General features: G+C 48.0%; 1 pseudogene; it reads left to right on the top strand.

Annotated features, from left to right (window-relative positions):
• Nucleotides 1–2,408: 2,408 nt before the first annotated feature.
• On the top strand, nt 2,409–12,692 carry LOC115104797 (peroxisomal sarcosine oxidase-like; annotated as a pseudogene).
• Nucleotides 12,693–13,119: the final 427 nt, after the last annotated feature.

Below are 13,119 nucleotides of genomic sequence, written 5' to 3'. Positions count from 1 at the left end.
TTGGAAAACTCCAAGCGGACTGTCATGTGCCTTTTACTGAGGAGAGGCCTCCGTCTGGCCACTCTACCATAAAGACCTGATTGGTGGAGTGCTGCAGAGATTATTGTCTTTCTGTAATGTTCTCCCATCTCCACAGAGGAACTCTGGAGCTCTGTCAGAGTGACCCTCGGGTTCTTGTTCACCTCCCTGACCAAGGCCCTTCTCCCCTGATTGCTCAGTTCCAAACTTCATCCATTTAAGAATAATGGAGGACACGGTGTTCTTGGGGACCTTCTATGCAGCAGACATTTTTGGTACCTCCGCCCAGATCTGTGCCTCGACACAATCCTGTCTCGGAGCTCTACGGACAATTCCTTCGATCTCATGGCTTGGTTTTTGCTCTGATATGCACTGTCAACTTTGGGACCTTATATAGAGAGGTGTGTGCCTTTCCAAATCATGACCAATCAATTGAATTTACCACAGGTGGACTCTAATCAAGTTGTAGAAACATGTCAAGGATGATCAATGGAAACAGGATGAACCTGAGTTCAATTTCGAGTCTCATAGCAAAGGGTCTGAGTACTTATGTAAATAAGGTGTACTTTACTATTTATTTTTTTGTGTGACGTAGAAGTCCGTCACTGGCCGCGGGCAGCATTTGGTTCTTTAATGCACGCACACATTCATTACTCCTCCCTGCTCCGTTATAAGTTAACAATATGGGTCGACACACAAGTTAACTTCTCTGTCTTAGTGCATACATTTCACAGTTGTCAGTGTTAATTTTTAATATAAGTAATATGTATTATACTTATCTATGTTGTGGATGAGCGCATTGTTTGTTTGTTTGTTCTGTTCCTCTCTCTCTCCATCTCTGTAGCTTCCGGGTACGCTGGATAAGGACCCGAGCAAAGGGAATTGGGCTGACTTTGTAGCACCTGTCCCAAATGGCTCATTAATGTAAATGGGCATATTAAAAGACACTGCCAGTAGTGATGTAATTTTGTAACTATTATGTGGTGATATTGTTCAAAAAACGTGTTGCAATGTATATCCTTTAGTATTTTTAGTTAATGGAAAATGTAGGTTTGACTAGGTAATTGCTTAATTAATTGGTGTTAATTGTTCTGAGGGGAGGGGCTAGCACTACAAAAGGAGCCTCTCTTTCAGTTCATGGAGGCCATTTTGGATTGAGCTGTGGATGGGGTAGCATTGTTTTTAGCTGTCCCATAAGGTATATGTTTGATGGCAGTACTGTTGTTTTTGTTCCCGGAATCACTATGTAAATAAACACCCTTGCACAGAAGAAATTTTGCCATCTTTTTATTTTGATAGAGGTTAGGTTTTCCAGTATAGCCTTCTGGCCTACTCTACGTGACATATGGTGGCAGTAGTGGGATGGCGCACCGCAAATCAGTGAGTTCCAACGAGAGGTAAAGGAATGCGTACAGGATTGCCTTCTCAGCAGCAGCATCAACTGTCAGAAAAGGTACCTGAAGTTGAACCGGGGTGGAATACCATGGAATCGTCTGGTGAAGAAGAGGTCAAGTATGAGAAACTAGGAGCCTGACCAAGGGGCCAAACACAACCAGAACTGTTTGAGCTACCGGTTGAACCAGCAGATGCAGCCAGAAAAGACCAGCTGACTGAAGGAGCAGTTGGGGGACCAGAACCACACCCAACAATGGTAGCCCTTTTCCAGCAACTGTTCACCTGCCTTGAGGAGGGACGAAGACCTCAAGCAGGAGTTACGGGGTCTACGCCAATCTATCCTCACAGCTCCTCACCAAGCGGAACTCGTCAGTGAGAGCCCAAGATTGGGTCTGCCAACACCAGGACGACACAGCAGGGACTTCAACTCCACGGCAGGCTCCCCAAGCAGTAATGAGGCCAACCCCAGCACCAGGAGACCAGTCCAGCAGTGTTAACATCCATCTTCCAGCATTCCTGAGGAAGGAGCCAAAGATGCCCTCATACCAGCAGGGGGGGGACATTGAAAACTACCGGCTGAGGTTTGAGCACATGGTCACGTGGCAGTGGCCGGAGGTAGTGGGGGCCTGCAGGCTTGTCCCATTGCTCACGGGCAAGGCCTTAGAGGCTTACACAGCAATGGATGAGGGGCTGCCCAACGTCTATAAGGGCTTGAAGGAAGCGCTGCTGGTGAAGTTCAACATCTCCCCAGAGACCTACCGTCAACGCTTCAGAGCTGCATCGACGCCATCGGGTGAGTCGCCGACAGAGACGTACCACCGCCTTAAGGGTCTCTACCGATGGGTTCAACCGGAGGAGAAGACACAGGACGAAATCGGCGATGTCATCATCCTCGTAACTTCTACAAGTTCTACCACACGACATTCGAACCTGGGTCCGAGAGCACGAGCCCAAGAACAGGCTTATGGCAGCCAAGCTTGCACTGCAGTACCTTAATGCACGTAAAGGGGGCCCACCACGACCTGCAGCACCCGCTCCAAGGAGTCTCAGAGACACAAGGAACATCAGAGACGCCAGAGATGGTGGAGGTAACTCTGGGGGTTATGTGTCTGGGAGGAGGGAGGTAAGGGATCAAGCAGTTCGCTCTGACCTGTTTTTACTGCCGGCAGCATGGGCACAAAGCTTCAATGTGTCCGCTACTTAAACCCAAGCTCTCAGGTTACTGTTATGTACCCAGAGAGGGGGATGGTGTTCAGAATAGACAGACTCGGGAAGGGTCAGGCTTGGTACATGTAACAGTGAATGGTAAAAGTCTTACTGCAATGATTGACACCGGCAGTTCCCTGTCGTTGATTAGAAAATGTAATGTACCTGTTAATGACATTGATTACGGTCACCAGACACTGATCCAATGTGTCCGTGGTGACCAGTCACAACAGCTCACAGCTGAGCTCACAGTTGAGATTCAGGGTCAGAAATACCTTCTCAAAGTTGGGGTAATGGAGAAGCTACCTTTTGAGATGATTTTGGGGAGGGATGTGCCTGTACTCTCTGATCTGTTGGGAAGTGTGGGGGGTCAGCTATGTGAGCAGTCAGTTGGCCAGTCTGATGTTCAGGTGTCATGTTCAGTTGTCACTCGTGCCCAGGCCAAAGCTGGTTTACAACCTCTGCCTGACTTGTGTGATAGTCTGTGCGAGGGGGGAACCAAAGGGCCCAGAAAGTCACTCTGCCAGCGGCGTCTTGAGAAGTATGTGGGAACCCCTGTACCTGTTGCTGATGTGTCTGGGTTAGAGGTGTAAAGGGATGTTCCGCAAAATTTTGCTACACTGCAGAAGTCTGATGCAACCTTGAAATGTTTGTTTGACAAGGCCTTAGCTGGGGACAGTCAATCTTCATGTGGGGGGATTTACATGGTAGACAACCACATACTCTACCTTGGATCAGAGGCAGATAGGAGGAAGTTGGTGGTGCCATCTACCTGTAGACGACTTGTTCTCAACCTTGCACATACAGTTCCATGGGCAGGTCATCTAGGGCAACATAAGACCTATCTTAGGCTCCCGTTTCTTTTGGCCCTCCATGTATACTGATGTACAAACCTACTGCAAATCATGCCCCACGTGCCAGAAACCCAGTGCTGTCTGTATGTCTGACCAGGCTCCTCTATGGTCACTGCCAGTTATCTCTACCCCATTCAAGAGAATTGCAATGGACATTGTTGGACCCTTGGAGAAGAGTAGCGCAGGTTACAAGTATATATTGGTGATCTGTGACTATGCCGCCCAATTCCCAGAAGCCTTCCCACTCCGTTCCATAACCACTCCAAAAATAATCAGTGCTCTTGTTCAACTTTTACTTTTACTTCACTACATTACTAAAGAAAATAATGTACTTTTTAGTCCATACATTTTTCCTGACACCCAAAAGTACTCGTTACATTTTGAATAGTTGTTTGTATATTATGTCTTAGTGTTGGAGTGTGCCCCTGGCTATCCGTAAATAAAAATTAAACAATAAAATTGTGCCATCTGGTGAAAGGATTTGTACTTTTACTTTTGATACTTAAGTATATTTTGGCAATTACATTTACTTTTTATACCTAAGTATATGTAAAATCAAATACTTTTAGACTTTTACTCAGGCAGTATTTACTGGGTGACTTTCATTTTTACTTGAGTCATTTTCTATTAAGGTATCGTTACTTTTACACTGCCCACATTACAATGAAACTGCAATCAAGCGAACAGTGGGGAAAAACACTTGAGATTTTGCAACTGGATGTTGTGAGAGTAAAGCCAGCCAGCCAATACTCTACAAGTTATTAGATGTGGAACTAATTGGAATGCCTGAGTGTCATATCAGTGTGTGTGTGTGTTTGTGCGTATGATTGATGATGGAGCCAATGTGTGAAAACCTTGCAATTTGCACAGGGGAACAACAACAGCACTAAACAACAACAACCAAAATGTCTAGTAATGTCTCATGAATAAATCAAAGTGAATCTGCATGCTGACACTGCTGCATCACCAGTTTGATTTGGTTTCTTTATGTTCTGACTGTAAATGTGTATGGTGCAAATCTCAATGTTATGATGATGGTAAACATGCTGACTGTGTGTTGGAGCTTTAATGCTGTGAGAAGGGTGATTGCGACTTCATAGTATATCTTGTCAATAAAGCTGTGTATCTAGGCATATTTGGAAAATAATATCAGTGCCCTTTTGAATATAAATCATTGTGACGCTCAAGCACTGGGTGTGAAATAACATCTCACTGTTTTGAAGATATAAGAGAATCACAGTTATCATTATCGTCTTTTGATAAATCAGCTATGTCAGAGAGAGACGGCCTCTTAAAAGGAGCTGCCACAGAACAGATGTAGTTCGAATCAGTTCTTCACAAAGATAAGATCAATGTTCACGGTGTCATATCATATTCTCCAACTATTCTTTATGTTCTGACAGTTTCTTTGCTGCTGAGATTGTGAGACAGGATCAGATGAATCCAGTCAAATTCCTATATTATATCTTCCATACACAATACGTCTATATCATCCCCATTGCGTAAATGACCCTCCAATTATCCAAAGAGTGCTGTGGTGCAAATGGTCAGTCTGACAGGCTCATTTGTAAATAATTTGAGAACTTTGCCCAGAGGATCATAGAGGTGGAGAGGTACAGCACAGTAGGTGAGTAGAGATGTACACTCATTACAGAGCAGTGTGTTGTACCACCACTACCAGATCAGAGACAATGTCAGCTCAGCGAATTACGACTGTATCATTATAGGAGCAGGGAGCCAAGGCTCCTTCACCATGTATCACCTGGCAACAAAAAAATTAGAACTATTCTGCTGCTGGAGCAGGTCTGTAACTAACTCATTATCCACCCAATGAGGCCAGTCTTGTAGCTGTACAATTGGGACCTGGGTGTTTCTACCAGTAAACAAGTGTATTTAGTCTACAATTGGAACAAGTCAGGCCAAGCGAGACCACAGGTTGGATAGCGATAAAAGAGAAACATCCACTGAGAGTTAACCCACATACAGTATACCACAAGTTATTTGCAAGGCAGCAGCTATCAATACTTTCTGCAGCTGATGGACAAAATACTTTATCAATGTTGCCATCTGAATGGATAGACAAACAATGGAAGGGGGATGTTCACGTAGGGGAATGGAAGGGGAATGTTCACGTAGGGGAATGGAAGGGGAACGTTCACGTAGGGGAATGGAAGGGGAACGTTCACGTAGCGGAATGGAAGGGGAATGTTAACGTAGGGGAATGGAAGGGGAACGTTCACGTAGGGGAATGGAAGGGGAACGTTCACGTAGGGGAATGGAAGGGGAACGTTCACGTAGGGGAATGGAAGGGGAACGTTCACGTAGCGGAATGGAAGGGGAATGTTAACGTAGGGGAATGGAAGGGGAACGTTCACGTAGGGGAATGGAAGGGGAATGTTCACGTAGGGGAATGGAAGGGGAACGTTCACGTAGGGGAATGGAAGGGGAATGTTAACGTAGGGGAATGGAAGGGGAATGTTCACGTAGGGGAATGGAAGGGGAATGTTCACGTAGGGGAATGGAAAGGGAATGTTCACGTAGCGGAATGGAAGGGGAATGTTCACGTAGGGGAATGGAAGGGGAACGTTCACGTAGGGGAATGGAAGGGGAACGTTCACGTAGGGGAATGGAAAGGGAACGTTCACGTAGCGGAATGGAAGGGGAACGTTAACGTAGCGGAATGGAAGGGGAATGTTAACGTAGGGGAATGGAAGGGGAACGTTCACGTAGGGGAATGGAAGGGGAATGTTCACGTAGGGGAATGGAAGGGGAACGTTCACGTAGGGGAATGGAAGGGGAACGTTCACGTAGGGGAATGGAAGGGGAATGTTCACGTAGGGGAATGGAAGGGGAATGTTCACGTAGGGGAATGGAAAGGGAATGTTCACGTAGCGGAATGGAAGGGGAATGTTCACGTAGGGGAATGGAAGGGGAACGTTCACGTAGGGGAATGGAAGGGGAATGTTCACGTAGGGGAATGGAAGGGGAACGTTCACGAAGGGGAATGGAAGGGGAATGTTCACGAAGGGGAATGTTCACGTAGGGGAATGGAAGGGGAATGTTCACGTATGATAACAGCCAACCCTTCACTGCAGATGGCAGAAGGTGGGCAGATGTGTTAAATAAAACAATCTGTGCCTCATAATGGATCATTTGCAAGACAATAACATGCCACATTAATTTCACACTAATTGAATTAGTTACAATTAAAATGGTTTATTGAATTCAATTCTTAATATCAATGGCCTAATATTTCAACTCACTGTAGTATGTACACATCTGACCTTGCTCAACTGACAGTAAGAGGCAGTAAGTACATGTTTTATCATTGCAGGATAAGCACAAAGCTACAAGGCAATATCAGTTTATTAGTGATAACTTTTCCTCATCACTGGCCATTGAACACATCAGACAGCAATATGAACTGTTGCTGTAATATTGAGCCAATTTGGCATTATAGTGTCATTCTTCTGTTCCTCCTGCCCATAAAGATACTATTCAATTACTAGAACTGGCTGGCTAGCTATCTAACAAACATACAGTGCAGATAAATTCTTCAAATTCATTATTTGACACATTATCTTACACAATATCTTACAGTACTGGCAAACCATGGTTGACCAACTCCCTGACCAAAATGGTGGACCTTTATCCCATCATAAGAAGGTTCATGTCCATTCTAATTCTGAATTGTATGCTCCTGCCCCACTCCTAGGGGAGTTCCCTTGGCCAGACCAGGATCATCCGGAAGGCTTATGAACAGGAAAACACCCACATGATGGAGGAGTGCTACCAGCTCTGAGCAAAACTGGAGGCCGGGGCTAATATCACACTGTTCAGGTACACTGCTGCTACTTCATCTTAATGTAGGAAATGATGAAGAAGGAAAGACACATTATACTGGAGAGAGTCAGAAATAAGAGATTGAGGAAGTTGGCCAGTGCAGTAATAGTGGTATTGATAGGAAATGAATAGTTCCGTCTGAGCCAAATGTGCAATGAGCATTTATGCTGTGTCATTATTGTTACTAGGCACTGTAGGCAGGATGTGGACTTTCAGTAGTTCAGAAGCACCCTGAAGAAGAACTAGGTTCCCACAGAGACCCTGGGACCAGAGGAGTTCAGCCAGAGAGAAGAACTAGGTTTCCACAGAGACCCTGGGACCATAGGGGTTCAGCCAGAGAGAAGAACTAGGTTCCTACAGAGACCCTGGGACCAGAGGGGTTCAGCCAGAGAGAAGAACTAGGTTCCCACAGAGACCCTGGGACCAGAGGAGTTCAGCCAGAGAGAAGAACTAGGTTCCCACAGAGACCCTAGGACCATGGGAGTTCAGCCAGAGAGAAGAACTAGGTTCCCACAGAGACCCTGGGACCAGAGGAGTTCAGCCAGAGAGAAGAACTAGGTTCCCACAGAGACCCTGGGACCAGAGGGGTTCAGCCAGAGAGAAGAACTAGGTTCCCACAGAGACCCTGGGACCAGAGGAGTTCAGCCAGAGAGAAGAACTAGGTTCCCACAGAGACCCTAGGACCATGGGAGTTCAGCCAGAGAGAAGAACTAGGTTCCCACAGAGACCCTGGGACCAGAGGAGTTCAGCCAGAGAGAAGAACTAGGTTCCCACAGAGACCCTGGGACCAGAGGAGTTCAGCCAGAGAGAAGAACTAGGTTCCCACAGAGACCCTGGGACCAGAGGAGTTCAGCCAGAGAGAATAACTAGGTTCCCACAGAGACCCTGGGACCAGAGGAGTTCAGCCAGAGAGAAGAACTAGGTTCCCACAGAGACCCTGGGACCATGGGAGTTCAGCCAGAGAGAAGAACTAGGTTCCCACAGATACCCTGGGACCAGAGGAGTTCAGCCAGAGAGAAGAACTAGGTTCCCACAGAGACCCTGGGACCAGAGGAGTTCAGCCAGAGAGAAGAACTAGGTTCCCACAGAGACCCTGGGACCAGAGGAGTTCAGCCAGAGAGAAGAACTAGGTTCCCACAGAGACCCTGGGACCAGAGGAGTTCAGCCAGAGAGAAGAACTAGGTTCCCACAGAGACCCTGGGACCAGAGGAGTTCAGCCAGAGAGAAGAACTAGGTTCCCACAGAGACCCTGGGACCAGAGGAGTTCAGCCAGAGAGAAGAACTAGGTTCCCACAGAGACCCTGGGACCAGAGGAGTTCAGCCAGAGAGAAGAACTAGGTTCCCACAGAGACCCTGGGACCAGAGGAGTTCAGCCAGAGAGAAGAACTAGGTTCCCACAGAGACCCTGGGACCAGAGGAGTTCAGCCAGAGAGAAGAACTAGGTTCCCACAGAGACCCTGGGACCAGAGGAGTTCAGCCAGAGAGAAGAACTAGGTTCCCACAGAGACCCTGGGACCATGGGAGTTCAGCCAGAGAGAAGAACTAGGTTCCCACAGAGACCCTGGGACCATGGGAGTTCAGCCAGAGAGAAGAACTAGGTTCCCACAGAGACCCTGGGACCAGAGGAGTTCAGCCAGAGAGAAGAACTAGGTTCCCACAGAGACCCTGGGACCATGGGAGTTCAGCCAGAGAGAAGAACTAGGTTCCCACAGAGACCCTGGGACCATGGGAGTTCAGCCAGAGAGAAGAACTAGGTTCCCACAGAGACCCTGAGACCAGAGGAGTTCAGCCAGAGAGAAGAACTAGGTTCCCACAGAGACCCTGGGACCAGAGGAGTTCAGCCAGAGAGAAGAACTAGGTTCCCACAGAGACCCTGGGACCAGAGGAGTTCAGCCAGAGAGAAGAACTAGGTTCCCACAGAGACCCTGGGACCAGAGGAGTTCAGCCAGAGAGAAGAACTAGGTTCCCACAGAGACCCTGGGACCAGAGGAGTTCAGCCAGAGAGAAGAACTAGGTTCCCACAGAGACCCTGGGACCAGAGGAGTTCAGCCAGAGAGAAGAACTAGGTTCCCACAGAGACCCTGGGACCAGAGGAGTTCAGCCAGAGAGAAGAACTAGGTTCCCACAGAGACCCTGGGACCATGGGAGTTCAGCCAGAGAGAAGAACTAGGTTCCCACAGAGACCCTGGGACCATGGGAGTTCAGCCAGAGAGAAGAACTAGGTTCCCACAGAGACCCTGGGACCAGAGGAGTTCAGCCAGAGAGAAGAACTAGGTTCCCACAGAGACCCTGGGACCATGGGAGTTCAGCCAGAGAGAAGAACTAGGTTCCCACAGAGACCCTGGGACCATGGGAGTTCAGCCAGAGAGAAGAACTAGGTTCCCACAGAGACCCTGAGACCAGAGGAGTTCAGCCAGAGAGAAGAACTAGGTTCCCACAGAGACCCTGGGACCAGAGGAGTTCAGCCAGAGAGAAGAACTAGGTTCCCACAGAGACCCTGAGACCAGAGGAGTTCAGCCAGAGAGAAGAACTAGGTTCCCACAGAGACCCTGGGACCAGAGGAGTTCAGCCAGAGAGAATAACTAGGTTCGCACAGAGACACTGGGACCAGAGGAGTTCAGCCAGAGAGAAGAACTAGGTTCCCACAGAGACCCTGGGACCAGAGGAGTTCAGCCAGAGAGAAGAACTAGGTTCCCACAGAGACCCTGGGACCAGAGGAGTTCAGCCAGAGAGAAGAACTAGGTTCCCACAGAGACCCTGGAACCATGGGAGTTCAGCCAGAGAGAAGAACTAGGTTCCCACAGAGACCCTGGGACCAGAGGAGTTCAGCCAGAGAGAAGAACTAGGTACCCACAGAGACCCTGGGACCAGAGGAGTTCAGCCAGAGAGAAGAACTAGGTTCCCACAGAAACCCTGAGACCAGAGGAGTTCAGCCAGAGAGAAGAACTAGGTTCCCACAGAGACCCTGGGACCATGGGAGTTCAGCCAGAGTGCCCTGAACTTAGCCTATTTTTTACTGTGTTTATTGACATGAGTAGATATGACAGGAGAGAGTTCACTCATGTCACCGTGAGGCGGTTCTCACTGGACTAGACTTAGCAACACACAAATCAAAGCTGATAGGACACCTTTCCAGCTCACTGACCTATCACAGGCATCTGGTGAGGTTATGTTAGTATGGGAGAGATTATTGTCTGAGGAGGAAAGAACAGTGGAATAACACACTACAAAACCGGCAAGAAAAACAATGACATATGGAGTTTGATTTAATAGACTATAGAGGGTCAACTGACTTCCATCCTGCATTTGAACCCCAGCATCATCCTGTATATTGCAGTTTAAGGCATATACAGGATGATATAAGGGCTGAGGCGTGGGCCTTAAAGCAGGGATGTCCTTGACCTTTAAAAACCATTGAGACAATGAAAGATAGAGGGGGGGCTGTGTAAATCTTGGTGAGCAATACCAGTTTCCTGGATTGTATTTCACCAGCCTAATGGATCCTTCAGTGAGGAGGATGGATGAGTGCTTTGCCTGTGGGGGCTGTGGGGGCGGAGGCCTGGCTGAGTCTAGCTGAGCCAGCCTGGCTGGGTGCCCTCTGTCAGCCCCCGGACACTGTGCCCATCACTCAGGGACGGGTGGGCCGCACTGGGGGTGCAGATCATATTTACACCCACCTAGTGGAGCGGGGGTCAGGGAGAGGAGAGGGAAGCTGATGAATGGAGCAGTCTCCTGGCTGGGGCGCTGCACATGCATCACAGCTGGCCATCCGCACCGGGTGCACCAGAGAAAACAGCAGTCATACATCGCCCCGGAGACCATCCATCACCCAGACCACTCAATTAGAGGCAGCCTCTCAGAGGGCCTGCCGTCCTGGGTGGCCCAACTGCACAACAGTACACTGAGATGCATGATATACTGTACTGTATGCACATGTAACAAACCTGCATAAAACACAAACCTGTCAGAAATAAGAGATTGAGGAAGTTGGCCAGTGCAGTAATAGTGGTATTGATAGGAAATGAATAGTTCTGTCTGAGCCAAAAGTGCAATGAGCATTTATGCTGTGTCATTATTGTTACTAGACACTGTAGGCAGGATGCTTTAATAACTGCCTCATGTAACAGTAAAAACGTTCTCTTGATGATACACAAGCATCTACACACTTGAGGACTTAATTGGTTTCTTCCAATCCCACTCCCAGGCGTACTGGTATCCTGGTGAAGAGCCCTGAGGATGACGTGGACTTCCAGCAGCTCAGAAGCACTGGAGAGTTCAGCCAAAGAGAGCAACCAGGTTCCCACAGAGACCCTGAGATCAGTGGAGTTCAGCCAAAGAGAGCAACCAGGTTCCCACAGAGACCCTGGGATCAGTGGAGTTCAGCCAGAGGCTATCTTAGGTCAACCTGCTGGCTGGGGAGGGGGCCCTCATAGACACACAGCTGGGGTCCTGTATGCAGGCCAGGCCCTCAGAGCAGCAAGGTACAGGAAGGGCCCCTGAAGCAACCTTCGTTCAACACCTAATGACCCTGCAGAGAGGTTCAGACCTCTTGGTGTAACGGATAAGGATTGGACTACAGATGTAGGATCTTAATTTGATCAACCTGATGCAGGATAACTTTCCTGCAATGTGGGACATTTAAAACATAGTATATTTGAGGTTTAAAAAGGCTTCTGAAATGTGTAATTTCCACTGCAATTTCAGACTTTATTTTCCCTCATGAAAAATGTATCAATCCCACAAAAATATAATCTAAATTTCCTGTTGCTTACAGGATTATTTTCCTGCTATAGCAAACTAACTCAAATTAAGATCCTACATCTGTAACAGTCACAGGGACTTAGTCAGGCTCCTCTGTGAATTTGACACAGGCCCATTGGACTGCTAAGGGAAGTAAGAGGATTTTCCCCATATCTCTGCATCTGTCCCATGGATTCCCAGAGACAGTTCCAGTCTTGGAGAAGTGTTAAGGATGGTGATGAGGTTACAGAAGTCCAGCCTGGCTCTTCACTCACCGTGACGACAGCAAGTGGGGTCTACGGGCCAGAGAGCCTGGTGATTACAGCTGGGCCCTGGGCCAACACACTGGTGTCCAATACTGGACTACAACTACCACAACAGCTGGGCCCTGAGCCAACACACTGGTGTCCAATACTGGACTACAACTACCACAACAGCTGGGCCCTGGGCCAACACACTGGTGTCCAATACTGGACTACAACTACCACAACAGCTGGGCCCTGGGCCAACACACTGGTGTCTAATACTGGACTACAACTACCACAACAGCTGGGTCCTGGGCCAACACACTGGTGTCTAATACTGGACTACAACTACCACAACAGCTGGGCCCTGGGCCAACACACTGGTGTCTAATACTGGACTACAACTACCACAACAGCTGGGCCCTGGGCCAACACACTGGTGTCCAATACTGGACTACAACTACCACTACAGGTATAGTCACACACATTTTAGACACACGTGCATGCACATGTACGCGCACATACACACGCACATTCGTATACACAAACATTCCACAGTGTGTGTACCACACAACTCAAGGATTTCTGCCAGGTAAGAAGAGCATGATTCTGTACTTTAACTTATTTTTTATTAAACACCCTCCTGAGGCAATACGCAGTGAGTTATAGCAGTCTGTGTCTTTGACAGACACTGCATAGTCAGACACAGGGCAGTAACATGCTCTGGGGGAGATGGACTGTCCATCTGCAGAATAAATAACTCTACTTGTTCTCCTATACCCTCAGCAGGGCCATGATAGAAAATACTTTCTCTATTT

The sequence above is a fragment of the Oncorhynchus nerka genome, linkage group LG22, assembly GCF_034236695.1.
Source record: "Oncorhynchus nerka isolate Pitt River linkage group LG22, Oner_Uvic_2.0, whole genome shotgun sequence".
NCBI lineage: Eukaryota > Metazoa > Chordata > Actinopteri > Salmoniformes > Salmonidae > Oncorhynchus > Oncorhynchus nerka.
The sequence above is the reverse complement of the archived record's forward strand: the minus strand, read 5'-3'. Positions and strand labels throughout refer to the sequence as shown.